At 40.4% G+C, this 22,048-nt stretch overlaps 1 protein-coding gene and 1 long non-coding RNA gene across 2 annotated transcripts in view; both read right to left on the bottom strand.

Moving 5' to 3' along the window:
• The window catches only part of LOC124296969 (uncharacterized), a 127,513-nt gene that overhangs the window by 65,337 nt on the left and 40,128 nt on the right, over positions 1 to 22,048 (bottom strand). The gene's annotated exons all lie outside the window — the stretch shown is intronic.
• Positions 13,251 to 17,620, bottom strand: LOC124296975 (uncharacterized). The gene is made up of 2 exons (XR_006906487.1): positions 17,433 to 17,620; positions 13,251 to 14,186 (listed from the first exon to the last, which is right to left on the bottom strand). It is a non-coding gene; the product is annotated as an uncharacterized LOC124296975 (long non-coding RNA).

Genomic DNA, 22,048 nt, shown 5'->3' with positions numbered 1-22,048 from the left:
CAAGTCGTGACTCCCAACCTAATCACGGCCCAACCTTTGGCCAGGCAATAAATTACCGGAGCAAGTGAATTGATCAGAAAATAAAAAGATCACAGTTGCACGTGTGCGCAATATCGGGCGCTACCACATTTCATCCCAATGGACCAAATCTCCGAGCCCAAAATCGAGGTTAGACACGCCACCGTCACGCCGTAGGAACATTAACGTATTTTTTGTTAGCTAGAGTTTCTTAAGCGAGTTTTAGTGCAAGCACGAGTGCTAGGTAGCTTTACTTTCTTTCGCGGATCTTCGAAACTTTCCCCACTATAATAACAATTACCATTACGTTGTATAAGCAACAATAAAGGGCCGCTCCAAGCACAGAATAAAAGACTACCAGCCAGCATTTCAGCAGCACAATCTTTCTCAGTGTGAAGATTATAAAATTACTCTACCGGATAGGGCGAGTGCCATTATGAAAGCCTGCTATAGGTAAGAGGTAGTATAATTGTACTTAACTTTAATTATCCTTCAGCATCGTTAAGGCATTTACGGGTCTTGGCTTCGGAGCGATGATGACGCTTAAAAGTTAACGAGAAACGAGATGGGTGTCAGAATAGAAGCATAGTGGGACCGCATCGAAGGTGTCAATGTGTGATCATATTCCAAAAATCCTCAATGCTCAGGTCGACGAAACGCGAATGCGTTACCCAGCTTAAATGGCCCTCATTTTCGAGCTTTTAAGGGCATCTTGAAGTGCTTTATTTTACAACGGAGGGTTGAAGCTCGTTTAACGAACGAAAATCGAACGGTCATGTTCTCTTCAAAAGGCCCTTTTCTTTGTAGTGAGAATAATAATTAACCGTTCTATCGGAGATAACGGGTAGTCGAATCACTTCGATGAGCTGAAAGGTCTCGAAGACGGTGCGCGGGTTTCCATGGGAACGATTTAGGGGAAGATTTAAAAACACTTTTATATGACTCTCAAAGGCTTTGACAAAAGGCATAAAGTGATACCGAGGTGCGCAGATAGCCTTCAGCCTTGAACAATGGGTTTATAATAATTGTATGGTACTCTGACTGATGTTTTAATGTTCTCGCTCAAAAAGTGAAATAACAACTAAGGGGTTTTACTCTTTATTTATTTGTGTTACTTACGAGTCTTCATAATAATCTGGAATCACAGTACACGAATGGAATTCAACAGACTACTCACCTGAAACATAAAAATAATACAGAATTGAATATGGCGAAGATCATTGAGACCGAAGAGAGCAGAAAAAAATATCGTATCAGTATAACGATGGTCTGTAAGAACAGAGAAGAAATTCTTATTACAGTAAATTCGATGCTGTGTATTTTAATTGGGCATCGAGAAAACGCCGTTAGTTTCGCATGTCAAAACACGGCGGTTCAATTAGCGTCGAGTCGAATAACACACCAACATACACAAACCCACACATTGAACGAGGCAATGGCGCAGTGGCACTTATTCAGAACCCTTCAGAGTGTGTCCGGCAGGGCATTGTCCACTAATACCTAAAATTTGTCAGTTGCACGATGTTAGGGAAGCCTAGGGAAGGATTGGAGCCACCGAACAACCACCCAGTTCCCCTAACGGCATTAAACCCACTAACAAGTTTGAAATTTCTAACAAATTGTGCAATCTCACAACGTCAAAAAGCGTCCAGGTTATATTCTGACCTGCTCTTCGATTTCCAATCCATTTGGTACTTTTTCCTCGCTTGTTCTTTCAAGCAGTTGCTCCAGGTTCGCACATGGCTTCCACACACGTCTGCTGGGCATGACTCATCGCGTTCCTGCCTGTCTGTTTTTAACCCGTCGGGAGCACAGGGGCGTCTCGCGTGGGGTGGAGTTTAATCTAACAGCCCCCGGTTCACTTTGCATGGCCAGAGGTTGCTTGGCTCGACCCACGCCTGACGCCCCAGAATCGCCCAAACCAGAGTACAGTTACTAACTCACAGGGGGCGGATAGAAATCCTGGCCAGCTTGCCTCGGGGGTAAAGCGGGTGTGATGAGATGGTGCAGAGATGAACTCCGAAACCGGCTATCGGTTTAACCCCTCACTCCACATGGCGACCATTCCTCAGTTGTGTACGAAACATTTGATAATGAACTAATTCGGCCAAGCGGGTTACACGATGTTTTTTTCCCACATTGATACATCGTCAAGAGTCTAAAATGCATTCAAAAGGTACTCGAACAATGATTATCCTTCGCGTCAAAGATGTTGAGGAACGAGGAAGAGTGAACTGACTTGCACAATGATCGTTGACACTGACAGTTAAGATGCACTGACGTGAAGGACAGTCCGGTTTTATCGTCAACCATCTTGTGATGTCGAAAAACAGTATGCTACTAAGGAAAAAGTACGAACTGAATTTTTGTAATAGAATAGAAACCACTGCAGTGCTTCTCGACTCCTGTAATGAATGGAACTAATTGGAGTGAAAGTTTTTAGTTTGCAGAGCAGCGGGATTATTGCCCTTTGCTAATTCCGTTAGTACCTAATCAGACAACATCCACCATCTGGCGCCCCTTTTAGCTTCGTTAGTTAGAATGTACTGAAAGCTGAAATTTGGTCTATTGTCAGAGGGATGTTTTTGAACTCCAAATGACCATGTCTTTTAGAATCCCATCAATAAAAGGAACTTGAGGTGAAAAATTGATCTTAAGTTTATCGACACGTTTTTTCATCTTCAAAGCAGGTGGTGTTATGTGTAACATTTTCAAAGGATGCAAATTTGAAGATTTTGAGCACTGAGGGGTTCGCACAGACGTCGCGTGAGCTTGCGGGGCATGTTTATCACACGCTTCGACAGTCGATTTACTACTTAAGCAAGATGACGCCCGCCGTGCGGTGGTAGCGTCCACGTCCCCTAGGCTGATTCGAAATTCAACCCCCGGATTTACATCCCTTGGAATAACACACGAGTCCTCGTTTGTCCGCTGGTATAGGAGTGCAGCATCGGTATTCGAGTCACGTGACGGCGTAGGGTCGAGGAGGGATTCCCGATCGTGACGTCATATCCTGAGAAGGACGGTTACGCCAGAAACATAAGCCCAGACGAATTTACACATGCTGGTGCAGCGTGCATGTGGATAGCCACATGCACGGGGCGCCTTACACCGTGCAAGGATACGCTTGGAGTTCGATGAGGGTGGTGAATTTGTCGTTCAAACTCCAAGGTACGCGCGATGGTTTGCATTGATTTTGTATCGGGTTTAGGGATAGAATTTTAAAACTTGTGGGGTGTCACACGCTTGGCGTCGCGCCGCATCGTATGTCAAAGGGGACTGATGATTGCTACTGCTTCCTTATTCCTTTCTCCCCTTACTTCCCTCCCAGAGTCAGCACCGTACAATGCCCTCGCGAATCTACTTTCATCTTGCAGAAAGCATGAACTCGCCCGCCCGCATGCGCGACTAATCATTCTAAGGATTCTCGCTATCAGCATATATCCAGCCGCACACTTCACTTTAACTCTTCGACCTGATGCTACGCTTCGAAGGCGAAGAATACCACGAATGTCACCGGTCGCCACAGTAACACCGTGAGAAGGTAGGAAGCTTGCGTTGATAGTGGGTGCATGACCGTGCTAAACGGACCGTCGTACAGATCTCTTCAGTCCGTATGCGCTCCCCTCAAAATAATGAAACAAGACACGATCCTTGGGGTGCTGCGTGTCATGAAATGTAACGCATATTGTTGAAACTCGAGAGTATCCACAACTGCAGCACACTGTGGTTTATACTGGACGAGCTCAGTGAAAGCCGCACCGATACCGCAAAGGGCGCATCGAAAGCGGTGGTCGTAGCCTACCCTTGCGGTCATAGACCATGGGCATCATAGACATCATAGGCACTCATAGCGTCCCCACCCTTCCAAGTCTCACATGGGAATAGAACCACGCGTCCACCCTACGCGACCCTAAACACCCCGAAGTCTGAAGCACTGCAGGCGGACCTGATGTTGCAGCTCGAGAACATGTCCCGCAGATGTTGCCACTCATGTAATTGCCGCGTATCGTGTAATTAGTTTCTAATTGAAACGCGACATCGCCACTATTTCAGGCGTCAAACATGGGATTTTTAAGAAACATGAGAGATAGTCTTGTTTTTCGGAAAAGGTTCACTTGTTACTCGCATTGCAGTCTGAAAAAAATACTTCTTTGAAAGATAATCACGGAGAAGTGCTTTTTCGTTACCGAAACCAGGAACAAACGCAAATCAGTTCTTTGATGTTGACTGATTGGATCATCACTGACGGAAACAAACATATAGTAGTGAGAAGCGCTCATATGTGCATACATGCGTACCTTCCCGTTTCTGTATCATAGAATTTGAGGCGAGGTCCTAAAACTGGATTTCCATAACTTCCGAATCGGATTACGAGTTGTAATTGGCAAACGCGGAGCTGGGAGGAAGCGAGTTCCCCGCTTTCCATGGGTCAATCCATTAGCCTGCAAATATTCAAAACGCGGTTGACCTAGGCCGTGCCACGAGTCAGCAATTTTTAACGATCAACCATGCGATGTTTGTCTAACACGGCCCCACGTCAACCAGCTCCCGACCCTCGTCACACATCCCGATAAGGGGATCGGCTAAGTTTTGTCCAAGTCTTACACATAATGTGTAGAAAGTGCATCCATCCATCCGTTCGTTGGTCCGCTTTTGTCAAGGAGAACCATACACTCCAGCCACACGCCCCTTGAAAGGGAAAATCCGGATATGTACGTACATATACAAATATCCACATATATTCGTACACGCAAGGTGGGTATTTGCACAGGCTACAATAACATCGGCAGTCAAAACAACCGGACATCAGAATAAACAAATCTACGCTCCAACGGGCTCAACTTTTCAGCTTTTTTATATCCGCTTGGAAAGAACCAGAGGGTTCAAAACACATCAGAGCGATTGCCATGAATTTTCACGCAAATACTACGACCCCGAGTCAAGGTTTTCCAACAATGCTTACTGACCGTACATTTCCAAGGTTTATGCAGCTGTCCGGTGAACCTTTTGTCAAACAAACGATTTCACAGTATCAAAAGCTTTGACTGAGAAGGACTGAAGACATAGAAAAATAAAGGAATAAGAGACACTAGAACAACAAAGAGTTTTCAACTAGTAAAATTTATCGAAAAAACCTTAGAGTGGTCTGATTTAAGATCATGTTTTATCCATACGCGGACTTACACCAAAACAGAAAAGCTCGAAAAAAATATATTCATTTTGTATTGACAATAAATGGCGTAGTTACAGTTTCAAAAAACTTACCAACACCAATTGTCGTGTCTGTTTTCAAACAAAGGTTACGAGGTGCTCCAGTTATATGGAAATTTTGCAGCAATTGACAAATTCAATCAACGACCAGTGAACAGAACCTGCTGCAATAAACATGTAAACATAAACCGTCACTCGGGTCGTTTACGGTTGAAGTAGATCGTCGTTAAAGCCTCCAAAGTTGCGAATACCTCTTGTCGAAGTGAAATATGCTTCATCTGTTAGAATTCAGCCTAGGCAGCCAGGGTTTGTTGGCATTACATCTACTGTTTCGGGGTTACTGGTTCACCCCGCCACCTCGAGCGCTCCCGAAGTAGAAAGGACACAGGAGGAAAGTGCCTATCGTACTAAATTTCCTGACACTTCTCGTGATGAGGCCACCGCGCAAGGCAATAGGCACTCAGGATCCGAGGTCCGGGGTTGGGTGATGTTTTAGCGTTGTCACGGGCGGCACGGTGTTTCAGCCAATTGACTATTGCCACGTCACGCGTGCTAGGATGATGGGGAAGGAACCGTAGCACGGGCCCCTCGAAGGTATTGGACTTGTGGGCAATAACGGAAGCCTCGGCAGCTAGGAGAACTCTCTGTCAACAGCATCCCCGACGGCAGAGTTCGGTTTATGACCGTTTACGTCGGGTTCCGAATCTTTTGGGGGAGACTTTGACTTCAATTATGGACACTAGCCAATCGGAAAATAGATCAGAGGGGTCCCACGGTGCCCGGGAGCCCAAGAGAAATACCACCACCCTCAGCATAGCCACAGGGGTGCCAGACAACGAGAGTTATGTTTATGAAGCGGCTTAATTAGAACGGGGAGCTCACTTGACACGCGTTGTTTTTACTCGTGGCAAGATCGCGCGACACATTCGTCTCATGTGATGTGCTAGAAGTGGTTGCCACTTAGACCAAATATAACCAGATCGGATACACCGTTTCAACCATTTCCTTAACCGAGTAATTAAATTTTGGAGAAATGTACCTGCCTTGAGCAAATTACCATTTCAGGTAATGAGTGTATGGTCTGGAACAGGATTCTCCGAAAAATGCTTATTTGTGTCCCGGATCGATACTGGTAAGCCTTGTCATCGCCCGTTCAAACGTGACACCTTTCATGAGTGAAACACGTTCGTAAATTAAAACGTACACGAGCAAAAATTCACAGACACATTCGTTTCAGTCCAATGTGCGTGAAAATAATTTCTCCTAGATTTTAGGGGGTGTTCGTTGCAAATTTGAAGTAATAAATTACAAAACTAAAATTGAACATGATCCATTGATGAATTGGTTAATGTACAATTCAGCAAAGTGTCTTTTGTTCGTAAATGAAGTTCTCGCGAACAAAAGATGGTGAAACCAACGAACTGCGAACATTCGGACAACTAAATAAAGTTCCTAAAAGACTGTAGTTTCTTAATATTCTTCCATCTATTTTGACGATCCGAAAGGAGTACCATGGAGTATAAAACTTACTTCATACGTTCGAAAAATCAAGCTTTTCCAAGCTTTCCCATTCATCAAGATCATGACATGTACCGACCCCCTTAACCCTTCACATTTACGGTACACGTAACTATAACCATCAACGGGTTGGAAGGTGGAATAAGATGAATCCACGCGCAATCACTGGAGTATTTCCGAAAGAGCTTGAAAAACATATCCTGGTGGAACAGCCTGTGTATATTACCTGCTTTCTCATTATAATTCGACAGCGGTTCGACGTTATGATAATAAGGAGGGGCACCCGGGCAGCATTAGCAAGATTGATAACGGATTGTTACAGCGAGAAGAGTGAGCGGGCCGGTACCGTGATGGATTGCTGAATACGGAAAAACCCGGGCTTTTTAAGCTCTTCTCTGCTCTCGGAGCCTTAGCCGTCAGTTCGCCCGATTCTACTTATCCGCAGGCTGCTGCTTCGGGTCTGCAGTTCCCGTTGGAAGAGCAAAAACTACATCGAAACATCCAGAAGTAAACGAAAAGGCGGAGAAACTAAGCAGCAAAAGAAGGAGTAGAAAGATGAGATAGAGAGAAGGTTAAATCTGTCTCCGAGCCAATTTTCCCGGACAGAATAATGTTCAGTCGTCATTAGACCAGATCTATTCGGGGCTCATCTTTTTCATTACACTGGCATACCACCGTTGCAAAACTCTTCCGAAGTTATTGATCGCCCACGTCAAGAAGGCTCACGTTGTATCGGCGTCTGTACCCGGCAAGGGGGTTTGTTTCAGTGAATCTCCGAGAAATGATTAGATTCGGAAGCCATTTCTCGTGAAATATGAAAAATTCACTTCTCCTTCGTCTCACCGTACTTTTCCATCCTTCCTTTATTTCCTTCGCAAAGAGGCGCACCAAACATGCTCGTCAAGTCTCCGTTGAAGCTCTTCGTTTTCTGCAGCGTATCGCTCGTCGTTTCGACCGAAATAACAAAACGCGTCCCTCGCCAATTTGAAGGGACGAATTCCGGATGGGTTCAAAAGCGCCAAATTCAACTTTGGTATCTCTGTTCCACCCCGCGCCCTGCAGGCGAGATTTATCTCGTAACTAACGATAAGCGGGTTCCCGGCAATCAGTGCCATTGAATGACGGACCCTGAAACTGTTTCAGGCTGATCGGTTCACCTCGTTCGTCCATTGTTGTTCAGGTGCAGTTCATTCCCGGGATTTCGACAATTACAAATCGAATCTAACTATCAGCGTTAATTAGATTCACTGTACTCAGGCTTCTCTGTCTCTCTCTCTCTCTCTCTCTCTGGAGTTTTTTCTCCAGGGCATAATAAAACTTATTCATTCATTCATTCATTCTCTCTCTCTCTCTATCTGCGTATAATCATTTATGCCTGTGAATGCGTCTTAATGGAAACTATGCGTACAGTTTACGCAGTGGGTTAGAGAGCCAACCCCCTCAGCAATTTACAGTTCCGGGACTGATGATCAGGCGACTGGAATTTGAACAGGCGAGATAAGCCGAAAGCCTGCTTTGCGACGCGGGGAACTGGATTAAAAAAGAAACAGGTCAACCTAATTAGCTTCTCACGCACTGGATTAGCTTGGCTTCGTGAATTACTGTACCCTTAACGTTTGTTTTTTTTTTTTTTTTTTTTTATGGCATTGTTGTTGAAAAGAATTTTTCATCTCGGATATCGCAACTTTTTACGTTTTGACGATCTTCGCAGGCCATTCGATTTAAAAGACAAGCGATTTAACAATATGACTAATAAAATACGGTCTTGAAAAATATTGCAATGACCGTCGATCAAATTAGACCAGAACCATTCTGCAAAAATTATTCAAGTTATAAATAATTTCTAAAGGATCCCCAAATATTTTCAAACAACATAGCAATTTAGATTCTATTCAGGTATATCTCAATTAATAAAAACTTTACTGTTTATTTCGAAATCGTCGTTTGTTTTTTATATGTGCTTAAATGTATCTGAATTGATACGAGTTTCGGAATTCAATTATGAATTTTGTAATACGTTTGTTTCGACTGCACTTTTTTGACCTCGCTCGAAAAATGGATCGTTCAAAAGCCAATCCCAGATCAGTAAAAACAAAAAAAAAAAAAAACAACAACAACAACAAAGGAAGAACCCACGAAAACAATAATGAGAAAGGAATACAAATAAAAACTGCAGGGTGAATTCGTTGCCGATAAAACAAATACACCAAGAGCCATCTTCAATTTCTCTTTCATTATTTTTTCCTCAGCACCCACGGAGATATTGCCACGCAACCAACACCCACGCGTATATATGCGACTATATTCACATACGCGTGCGAATTCTCGTAAATATAGAAATATGCCTCGGAGCGATTATTAACGGTAAAACTCGAGGGAAAGAGACGACGATAAAAGAAACGAACAGAGTCGTATGCCTAGGGTGCAAGGGTAGCTACAGGGGACGTATCGGTAAACGGGGAAAAAAACTATTGACAGTTGTTGGCTGTCATGATCAGTTCGCGAGGTGATATTTGACGTATGAAAGTTGGCAGGAAATCGCGGGGGTGCTGACAGCCAGGCGGTGACGGAGATCGGAGGGGGGGGGGGGGGGGGGGGGGGGAATTCGTGGAAAGGGGGTAGCTACCCTCGAAGGAGGGCGGGCAGCCTGCGGCTCTGCGCCACCCGGGTCTCGTGTAATTTTCTTCAATAATCTCTCCCCTCATCCCCCTGACGTCATCCGGCTACGACCCGGCGATCTCACCAGCGACTCCGGCGCCAATGGTATTAGGTATTCGATATTAATTGCGGGGAAGGTGCAGCGGTATTAGTTTATATACCTATGTATTATAAGTATTCCGTCTGAAATCGGGATGAATGCATCGGCCGAAGGGCTGACGACGAGCAGAGAAATGAAATAAAGATTTCAAGCATATGGAAATATGCGATTCCAGCCGAGGTAATTGTTCCGAGAAATTATTCTTCCGTTATCGACGGTAAGTAAGGAAGAACTTCAAACGGAAACGTTTTTTTCACATGAATCTTCGAGTTTCTTGAATACCGAATGACTATTTTATGAATCTAATCAAGCAGCTTTCGGTGGAATCGATTTAATGGTTTTATTGAACCAATCGATTTTCTATCTTTTCGTGGAATTGAAGAGACTTGAAAAATGCATTTTCTTATGAAGAATATGTCACAACGGTCACATGTCGAGATAATATTTCTATCAAAACGAACCACTGTTAGTGATTAGGGATTTAATGTAAGAAGGTTCGTGAGTTTACACATCGCGGGAAGCAATTACACGTTTTGTTCTAATAAAAAAGAGCTCAGATAGCGGTTTATCATTTCAAATCATTTTACAATGGTGAATAATTTAGTACATTCGTTAGATTTTACTCCACGGTTATTTCTATTGATGAGAAGAACCATCTATTCTAATGTAAACAATTCCATATTTGCCAATCAAAATCAACCAGTGCAATCGTCATGAATGAAATATTTAACAATTTGTTAACGTAATAAAAAAACAGCTTCTTCATGGGATTGTAGAAAATAGTTTTTTGAATAAAGTAAGTTATCGAAAAATAAAACCGATCGAATACACCCAAAATTGAGATCTGAACTGTTGTTTGAAATCTCCGTTTTTTTTTTCTTATTATTCTCATTTTATACGAGTATCGTAGTTTACCAATATATTTAAATTTCATCTAAAATGTGAAATAGCCGAAACATCGAAATGTCAAACATGAAAAAATAAAATAAGGAAAGATTTCGAACAATTCGTTTTTCGTTATTTTATTTTCCCATGTTTGAAATTTCGATACATCGGCCATTCCAAATATTCATCAATCAAAATTCTGAACCCCACCCCCATCCAAGTATAGAAAATTTGGTGTACGGTTAGCTATTCAAATTGCAAATCTATTGAGTTGTAAAGCTTGCCACATTTTTCTCGTTATCGACGAAGGAAAATAAAGCATGAAACCTTGGTATTCACATCCCACTGCAATTGTAGCTGCAGTTATGTCGACATGTCTGAACTCTGAAGGAGGCTTGACGGTAGCCTGGCGAGGTACGAAGATCGTTGAATTTTGGGTTAAGCAAGCGAAAAAGGCGGACCTTTCGACCCCACATCTCTCATAAATCGCTTAATCGCTGCTGTTCACGGATCACGGAGTTTTAAAAACTTTTGCACTCCGGACCCTGCCGAGAATGCTTCATGCACCCGTAAACCGTGCAGACTCCAAATCACTCGACGATGCTAACCGGTGTATACTCACGGTAGAAAAAACTAAGCTAAAACGGTCTTTGGCTACATCGAGAGAGTCGCTTGAACCAGAATTTTGTTATTATTTGAATTTTCGTGCCATATCCTTATTGATAAACTTCAAAGAAATAGCTTATCGAGTGAACGCAAACCTCTGTTACCTTTAAAACTTGTAAAATTTATTAAAACTGAAAATCACTTTCTTTTCCAGGTTCCCCATATCTGAAAATATGAATTTTCCCCAACTAATTTCAAAAGTATCGCGTCAATTCGGAGAAGTGAGAAAATTGAACATAGCAAATTCGGTAACTTTTTCATACGTTCCTGGTAAGAATAAACAGAATAAAATTTTTTTTAAATCGACTTTTGAGTTCCATGTTTTTCTCTTCATCCTTTCAAACAGTTCGTTCTAAATAAGAATCTGTCAAAATTTTCGTTCTACTGGTGTACAAGACACAAGAAGCGCGAATGTTTTTGACTAAAAAGAAAGATATTATATCAAAAACGAAACACGCATTAATGCATTAGAATCGAGCGAAAGCAACTTTCTATTTCAATTAACTCGCTAAACAATTTGCCTTTACTACTGCTGAGACATCAGTTTTACGTATCTTATGAATATACCTATTGATTTGAGCGATGGAAAAGCGTCTGAACTATGAACAAGAAAATTTTCTGCCTTTTGCAGCCTTTTATTCCAAACTAAACAGTCCAAACCGTGAGTAAAATAATACCGGTTCAGCACTTTTACTCATTTTGATATTAGAATTGAAAAAAGTATTATTCCGGATTGGGAAAGTGATATTTCCGCACGGATTAGAATTTCATTGTAATTATTCTTCTTATTCACGGATACATGTAATATAGGATTTCGCAACTGTAAACAGAGAGTAGAAGAGTGGCTAAAGAAAAAAAAAAAAACTCTCAGAGTAAAATTGAAGGGAAATTTTTAGGGGAAAGTGGTTTCCCGGCTGCAGATGACCGTTGCGGTGGTGCCGCCGTTGGTCGAAAAGGTTGGAATTATAATTTCGACGAGGAAACGTACGAACGGGAGCTTTATCCCGGCGCAGAAAATTCGCCTGTAAAAAGAGAGGAACGAAGGAAAAGGAGAAAAAAAAAATTAAATAATCCAGCCAACAGAGAAACGAGGAAACAGATATAATACGAAGGCAGAGACCACGCGCCGTGCCACCCAGCACCCTTTATGAAATATGTCTGGCCCTAATTGCCTTACGGTGAAATGAATAGGAAAAAAAAAAAAAAAAGGATTGAGGAAAAAAGTAAATGACCATCCACGGGTTTAGTCAAGGGTGGAGAAATCAAATTCGGAATACGCAAGATAAAAGCTATACGCATACGAATTTATGTGTCGTCAGCTATGCCGATGCGATGAAATTCCCCGCGGTTTTGATATCGCGACTCTTTCACACGCGGAGACAAAGAAGAAGGAAAGATAAAAAAAAAAAAAAACATATTCAAATAAATTTCTTTCAAGTGAAAAGGTATAAAAGGGACGACGACAGGAAAAAATTTTTATGGATACGGAAGATTATTTCTTACCATTCAATTCACGCGTTAATTAATTCGTTAATTACTAACGAGGATACGTATCGACCTTTAATTAATTTCGCTGGATTTTACACGTTGAAGTACACAGAGTTACGTTTACATGTGTAATATATTTTCTAGAGCAAATAAGTCAAGACACTCTTTCCAAAACTAAATTGACGAAGCCTGTATTCATTTCAAATATCTAGGTATAGGTGAGATCTTTATATAGCGTATTCGAACGTCTTCAACTGAAAATATAATAGGATTAACAAATGAAGTGAAATCGCCGTTGGATTTTTTATTGCTGGAAATTTTTAATGCTGAACTTACATTCTGCATCGAAAAATTAACTGGTGAATTACATGACCAGTTTTATTCCGACTTACTATTTCAATCAATAGTGATTTTTTGGAGATGTGTAATGGAAGAAGCATTATTGTTGGGAAAAATGTCGTCGTTATCAGTTTATAAATTTTGGTCAAGGAAAGAAGATTATACAGAATCATGCTGAAGTCAGTAAAGTTATCGTAAAGATTCATGCTGAGGAAAAACCGTTGTTTAGCAGTTTTGGAACTGTTCGAAATTCAGTAAACCGTAATAAAACAAGACATACTCATATTTTGCAATCCTAGTTCCTTCAAAATCCTTACTTCAACCTCATCCTTGTACATCCTTCAGTCGCCACATCTCTTACTTATTTAGTACATTCACCTTGCGAAATTTAGAATAAATAAATTTCATCCGTCTATCTAACGAGATTAAATTTTAGTAACGTCGTATACTGAATTTCAAACAGTTCCAAAATTGCGAAATAATGGTTTTTTTCCAACGCGAATCGTTGGGATAACGTTACTAACTTCAACGTGATGTAGAAGGTGTACCTGGTTGAAAATTATTAAGAAATTGTATAAATTCCACCATTTGGACATAAGTGAAGATCTGATTTCAAGCAAAGCTGCCCAAACGATTGTAAGACAGCCCAATTGATCCAAGTTATTACCTGTTTTCCGCGTTCCGATGAATTTAACAAATGTGGCGATTGTTTACTGCTGCCTTAGTTTCAAAAAACTTCGTTTCACCCGATACTAGAAACTGTTATTCCGATCACTTGTATCAAAATCAAATAATACGATTTCTCCAACAAGTTACGCAACGAATCAAGCCTATAATTTAGAAATGCGTCGAAGCATCGAACAATAAACGGGAGATGAAGATACAATATCTGCGCGTCACTGGGAGACGTGGTAAAAGATTGTATCAAGCTTAGAGTTGGAGAGTTCAGTTTGCTTGAGGTTTGGTAAAGTTGGATAAAGAATTAGAGTCGATAGGCCGTATGAAGAGGCGAGGAAAGCGATAGTGACAAGTGTCTGTATGTGGACCATTGCATCCCTGGAAAGCTCAGCTCGTAATCGGGGTGTTTGCGTTTCTGATTGAGCGGCGGCGACGACGATGACGACGAAGAAGACGAACACAAGGACGATACCATTTCATTCGCTGTCTCTTTCCTCTCCTTCCTTTCACCCCGATATTCGTGACGACCGCCTACAGAGTCGTAGTCACACAGTTTCCGAAGAGATAAAATCTCCCGCGGCGGTATTTTTTCCACTTTCATTTACCGCCGCCCCCACCGGCGCTAATGACGTAATCATTTTTTACGTTACTTTCATTATTGTTATCACCGCTGGTATCATTGTTGTTGTTATTATACTTATCCCATCGGCGCTGCGAAAGGCACGATACTCACCAAGAAAAAACAATTATTATATTCCGGGAGATTGTTTATGAACTTCTAGTCTTTAGATTGTATCGCGCGTTTCTCTTTGCTGATCAATTACCCCTTACAGAGTTCGGAAGAAAGGCTGTTGTCTTTGGAACAGGATTTTTTTCGGAATTATTTTGTACGTTCAAATTGTTTCATCGTGTCAAACCAATTTCTAATCAACAACTATTATTTACAAACAACCTTTGAATTTGATGAAGAATTTTGTACAAATGATCATCGGAATGAACGTAATATCTACAATTTGAAATAACCTGACTATTTTCAAATTTGGCAGTGTTGAAATTAAATTTTCACCACACTGTCATCTCCGATAAGAATTGAGTTTGCATTGTGGTGAATAAAATACGTTCTTTCAGGATTACAAAGATTTTTATATCACAATTTAGTTTCAACTTCCATATTATTGAACAAATTTTTTACTCAAGACATAAATATTCTCTGTTTAATAATGACAAATAATCTGAAACAATCTTTTCCAGAGATTCGACAAATGAATGAAAGTTGACAGGTGATAATTTTTTGAAGTTTACCTATGTGACTGGCCTCCTTCCGATTCTTACATTCAAAAATTTCTTTAATAGCTGAGAAAAATTTCGCCGAGAAAAGTGTGATATTCGTATAAAAATATTTCAATTCGGGCCGGTAATAAGAAAAGATTGAAATACAATGATTCGCGATTCTATAAAAATCGCTCTGCGTGAATAAATTTCAATTTAAATAGGTATTTTATTTTCCAAATTTTTCCCTACTTCCGGATTCTGTGCGTCAATAAATAGAACCGCAAAATTATTTAAAAATAAAAGTATATCTCTTTACTCGCCAACGTTAAAAATAAGCAAACCAATAAATAAATTGCAAGAAGGAGAAAAAATATATAAACAAACAGAAAACTGCCCGTCTCTGCTTATATTTATATGAGTTTATTTGTACCGCGGGGCAGCAGGGTAAAAGGAAACCGAGAGAAAGCAATACGCCGCAGAATTCTCACCCCTCTATAGCCGCATTGCACGCAAATGTAGGTACGCAAACGTCAAAAACAATTTGCGAATTTTATATTACTCGTTGGATTACACGGCGTCTGTATCCAAACCCATACAACGTTTGCACGGAGATTAGAATTCCAATTGAAAAATAAACCAATCCCAAAGCTCTAGCCCTACGTCAAACACTCTGAAGGGGTATGTACACTTTCAAAATCGGCTGAAATTCTCAGAAACGCATGTATATATATATATATATATATATATATATATATATATATATATATATATATATATATATTATAATTTAGCTTACAATTTAGAATTTACAATTCCAACTTTGCTTTTCAATTTTTAACCTTTTGACTGAAAACGTTTTCCCAGTTATGATTGATTAGTGAATAGTGAGACCTAGAATAATTCATCAAATTTTAATCCACATAAAATTTTGCTTTTTAAAATTTTCCTGTAAGATTGACCACAAAAAGGATTCCTAAAGCTCTTCGAGGTTTTGTTTGACCCCGGAATTTTTTAACTTTCCGCGGATTTCCCTCGTCCAATAAAATTCACGAACTCTCCCTCACTTTTCGCTGGCCACAACACAGGGACACGGGATGTTACGAATTGAATCAGTCGCTGGTTCGATTCTGGACTCATTTATCTCTCATTGTTCATGAGATGTGTTCAACTAGTTTTAAGACAATGCTTATTGGTGATAAGCTGTTTCACAATTTGTTCTCAATTTAACATAACTCGTGAATTAAAAAGATTTTTTGATTTTATGATGAGAAACAGGAATGACTACTTTGTTACAATAATTACAAATTCCATACGTTGATTCGTTTGATTTTACATGATAATGAAGGTAATTTTATCTCAGCTGTATTTTCAACACAAATATTATACCGTATAAAATTTTCAAGCAATGCAAGCGTATTAAAACTCCAAATTACTTACTGTAAGTCGGAAAGTGTTAAATATTCGGATATAATTCTTAGTTCTGATTATAGAGGTAAAAAAAAACGATTTATCATTTCGAGAATCACATCTCTATTCTAAAAAAAAAGGATTTCGACGGGGTAAAATTGTTTTTTTAAAACACTCAATATTCAGAAACCCAGCCAAGAAACAGAACAAGCGATGATATATTGAAAGCTTGAGCTTTCTGACACTCGTTTTAATTTAATGACGAATAGTAGATAATAACTGCACGATAGAAATTCGAAAACAATAACTTTTTCATAAATTGCGAGATACTTATAAGGTCCCAAATTGATAGGTCAGTTCATATTTTGCAGAAAATATCTAACGATTTTCGTTAACAAGCCAAACCATTGCCAGTATTTTTTTTTTAAATCGTGCAAAAATATTCATCATGAAAGATCTCTATGTCCACAGGGTGCATATTTCCTCACGAAGAGAAGCGAGAATCTAGCTAGTCGTAATCAAGCCATGTGATCAATTTAGAGCCACAGAGAAACTAGTTAATTGTCCCAAACATTGGTAACGTGTTTCATTCCGCAAAGTGCATGTCAATATCCAATGTTCAAATATGAAATCAGACGAGTCTAAAAACACCCGAAATTCCTCTCACATCGCTGATTTGTGTAATTGACCCAACATCCCGAATGTTTTAACGACGACATAAGCAAACCCGTATAACATACCCCATTAGTCAAAATTGCCTTTCGTACCATCAGCCCTTGAAGGTCTGCAGCACGCCCCAATCGGCAAACAACAACATTGACACATTGAGCAAAATCCGATCTGACAGTCAAAAGCACGCGGGGTATAAGAAAACCCACCAAGGAATCTCGGGATTACCATAAATTCAAAGTGAAAAAACGATCATCCTCGTAACGATCATTCGTCATCGGCTGACAGGGTACCGAATGATGAAAAAAAGCACGCAGGTAATAATTCCGAAAAAAGGGTAAAAATAACACTGCGATAAAAGCATACGCTAATAAATGAACGAAGAAGGTGCACAATGCGTAAAGACGCGTCATGATCATCGGATGACAGGCACCAGTTACTTCTACAATCACTATCGGATGACTGAAGGGAATAAGTGAAGGATAGGGGTAGGCGCAATAACGACGAATCTGGCACTCACCAGTCAATGATCATCAGGGCTTGTCGTCGCAGCCAAGTAGGACACTGCACAACCGGGAATCCCCAACAAGAAGGTACGACGCACAGACTTGGACCTTTTCGGATCATGTGGGAACAATCGGAGGTACTTTGCTGAAATCACGGTGCAGGAAATGTTTAGGGACGCGGCGTCATCGCCGGTCGAGTGGTCGGTGCGGACTGCAGAAGGGATCGCAGATGATATCACGGTCCTAGGGGTGACTGCATGACATCATCGGCAGCCAATGGCAGCCGTTCTTTGGACGCTTGCGCGTCGCCCGGCCCGAGACTGCTGCGATATATCGCAATCGATTCAACCCCTCGCGCGGGGTGGATTTCGCCCTGGCGGGGCCGAAGCGAACCCGAGCCGCTGCGGAAGCGGGAAATTAAGCTCACTTTGAGGGAAGGAATAATCTTCTCCGATTCTTTGACGAGTATTATTCATCTCTGCGCCCTTTTTATACCCTTTATAAACTATCTTGTAATCCTTCACATGATACATTACGAACTTCTCTTTAAAGGAAATGTATTACAACGAACTTGGCAATGGTCTAAAAGTATAGAACTTCGATAACTTGTCACACCTTTGCTGAAGGTGATACCAAATTTTTTGAATAAAAAAAAAAGAAAACTTTGAATTCGTTGTATGTATTTTTTATTTTTTTTTTAATCAAATTCAAAACTCGTTATGTCGCAGTCGAAGGAGCTCCTTACCCGTATAAGAATACACCAAGTATTTTGAAAATTACAGAACTTGGACACTAGTTTCTTACATTTTGCAAAATTTTTGCAGTGATTTTATTATATTCATTCCACCTGCTGTGATTTGATTGAAAATTTTATTAATTTTCTTCGTCAGCCCCATAGTTGAATTAACTTTCTCGACTAAAAAATGTTAACTCCTTGGTTGCAAAACATCTTCGGCGTGCTTCGATTGAATTTCTTTTCTTTTTTTTGTTCGTGGACCGACTAAATTGTAAGAACAAACGTACATTTCAAGGATGATGAAACTAGCTTTCATTGCGTTTATAGGTGAATGAGATATTTTTGTGGATAGTTACTTTGGTACTTCAGAAATTAGCGAAGAATTTTTGTTAGTCGTTAGCACCACTGCCATGCACTTGCTGCTAAGTTTTGGGAGGATATTATTTCATTCTAATTTTTTTACCCGTTTCAAAACACGATTAGTTTTTTCTATCGCTATCAATTGGTCAGGAAAGCATCCACAAAAAATAAATGTATGTGACTAATTTTGTAAGCTTTTCGAATGCGGTTAATGTTACTGAGAACGTGAATTGGAATTAAAACTTTTTACCGCAAATTCTAACTTGTACAAGGAAAAATTAGTATAAATTTTTGTGAAGTCGGTTCTTGATGAAGACAGCACTGAAATGTAAATTCTTTCCAATTATTTAGCGTTATTATGATTTATTTTCATTTATTTCATTATTTTTTTACTCTATTTCCCTTGCAGCATGATAATGACTAAAAAATTTGTTCAGAGTACGCAAAAAAAAAAAAAATGTAAAAATCTTACGTTAAGTTAATAAGACTCGTTAGTGCAGTTTTTTATTTTTTTTAAATGGTTTAAACGCCACGATATTCTTAATTTTTGTTACAATCAATCTTCTTTTTATTGAGAAAGGTGTGTAAAAAATATACTTAAAAACGTTTTACTATATGAACTCCGAATTATCTCTACTAATGTTGTATTCAGCTGCCTCCAATTACTCTCGCATATCTAAAATATCTAAACTGAACCTGTAAATGCGTAGTTATATTTACTTAGGATCCCCGTCTTGTTCGCTCTTATATCTTATTTTAATGTAAATACTGAACAATCAATCAAACAGAAATCAGATCCCAGTTGAACATTATTGTCACGCACGTACACGGATAGTTTCAACGTGAGCTTTTCGCTCATCAAAGTAGATGTAACAAATTGGCATTGGTATGAGCAGTCAGAAATGTAGGAAACGTGCAGCTGAATGATAAAAAAAAAGGAACAGATACGAAATGAGGCGGTTTTAAAGCGACTTTCAGCATCTCAAGTTACCCGCGGATCCGTATTATATAAGCGGCGAAGAAGCATACGGTGATTATACGCGCGACTCATACAAGCACCTACTTAGTTTAAATCGTCGGATCAAGTTTAACGAGCAAAGCGGATACAGGACCTCGAGCTCATAGTGAAAACTGGAGAACAAAGAGTAACGAAACTACGAAAATTACTTAACATTTGCACGTGGTTGTTGAATTTATTCTTCTCTTGCCGTGTTCAGAATAAAAAAAAAAAAAAAAATGCAGTAACAAAAGTAGAACAAACAAAGTTCGAAACAACGATGTACCAGTTTCAAAATATCGTAAAAGGCCGGATGCAATGTATCCTAAAAATTCAGTGGTAAAGAAAACTTGAAACTATGTACTTCATTCGCTGTCAACAACAATATTGTTCGCAGATAAAAGTGAACGTTTGCATACGGTAGACGAGAGGAGTTGTAGAAAAATGCGGAGAATGCGTTGTACCGATATGGCAAATCTTTGCCGAATATTTTTGCATATATTAGACCGCGTGTTCCGCTATGCAAGGCGACGGATAAAAGACAAGAGAAAAATGCAGAGAGGTAGTGAAAATGTAGAAACGGCTAAGAGAAGCCAGACTCCCCTCTGTGCAAGGTAATACGGCACAGGAGTTCGAACGCTGCTGTTCTTATACTTTCTTTGTCCTTTCCTTCCATTCCTCCATCCCCTGCCTATATCCCCTTTCCGCAACTGTAGAAAGGGTTTGACTTATCGCTGAATTATACGACATATTGCGCCCCGAGTCGACGCCTTTAACCCCCCTCCTCATTCAACCAATCGAGGAAAAGTAACAATCCGAACAAATCACCGGAACGGAATCACTCCTTCAGGATACGCGACCACCGTACCCTGAACCTACCTACTTCTACACCAAATCACGGCTAAAAGTATTTGAATTGACAAAAAAGATTCATTTTCAGCAAAGTGACACGGTTGTATACAGGAGAGAAATGACTGTTTGGTATTTATATTGCGTATCAAAATTATTGTTCAAGTGAACCATAAACCTGAAAACACTGCACTTTGGACTTCCATGAGAAGAGTTCTTTTTACCGCCACATCAATACCGAACACTCAAATTATTTTGTCTAAATGCCTATGAGGAAGTGTCTTCAGTCATTGATTTACCTTCAGAACAAACAGCATCAGACTGGGAAATGAACAATACGTATTCATTGTGAATCAGTCGGCTGTGGTAGCCTGTCATTCCAAATCGGTCATAGTTACCTGAACATTTTGAGTGAAAAATTAAGGTTCACGACTTGTCACCCATCCAAAACTTTCTAATCAATTGTCTTCAACACTATTTATATTATAACTAAAGCTAATGAAATAACCTGTCCGGAAGACCCTATGAAAAATGAAACTTGTTTACCTAGAAGTGAAAAAAATGTAAGCAAAACCTAGGAGAAAAAAGAATGCACTCGTTAATTCGACTCCTCTATCAGTCAGCAATGACAGCGTCAATACAAGTACCTACGTATTGAGTGTATGTAGTGGGTAAAGTTTAAAATGGATACAGTAGTTGAGGCATGTAGCTGTCGTGTTCGATACAGTGTTTGATACTGGGACGGGTGACGGGACATGTGAAAAGGTGAAAGGGTGGCACATTGCAACGTTGGGGACCCCATCGCGTGTTTTGAGTTACGTTATGGATGCGTTCGTTAGTCGTTGACAGTTAATTATCGGTGAAAAATTCAACTGTAGAACACAGAGAGTGAGGGACGGACTGAGATAGACGTTTGCGATGCCTGAACGGTCGAACGAAGCGCGGAAAGTTAGGTACCCGTTTCACATTTTTCATGTCCCACACGGTGTCCAGTTTCCCCCATTAATTCCAGAGAGTTTGGACAACGATATATCCATAAATTCGTCGCGGAAAGCATGGATAGAAATGGACAGAGTGTCTGTTTAAATTTCTTCTCGTTATGCTTGGACTGCGAAAGTTGCGCGTATCAGGTCACCGTTTGGACCCCTTATTTTTGACCGTTTAATTATGCACGCAACAGAGCTTCGAAACTTGACACGAAATTCTAGTGCACCATTATACCCCGCCATCGCTTTCCGTTGGTTCAGCGATATAGCCCGGCTTGTGAAATGCTGGTAAATTTTCAACGTAACAGACATTCGCACGTGCCGGTATACATATTACACCCACTAACGCCAAAGATACCGGACTCGGCTCACCCCAGTGTGTTGGAGGATAATATTCACCAGCCATAATTCACTTATGCAAATAGCCCTGAAACGTAACGCGCCTGCAGGGTGGAGGCGTGGTGGTCGATCCATCTACGGTCCGCAATCCTCAACGTAGTTATATGCGTGCGGACTACCGTCACGTTCCTATGTCTCACTCCTGGATCTTTAGCCCTTGTTCAACAGTCAAGTTGGTAATATGTTAGCTTTCAAGATCTTAGATCGACGTTGAGATACGTCTTGATCGTAAGGGTTTAGGTGCCGTTCGTCTGGTCAAAAAGTGACAATTTATGAATGCGATAAGTGAGCTTCGTCGTGCTC

Source organism: Neodiprion virginianus, chromosome 2 (genome assembly GCF_021901495.1).
Source record: "Neodiprion virginianus isolate iyNeoVirg1 chromosome 2, iyNeoVirg1.1, whole genome shotgun sequence".
NCBI lineage: Eukaryota > Metazoa > Arthropoda > Insecta > Hymenoptera > Diprionidae > Neodiprion > Neodiprion virginianus.
Note: the sequence above shows the minus strand (reverse complement) of the source record. Positions and strands in the feature narration are given on the sequence as shown.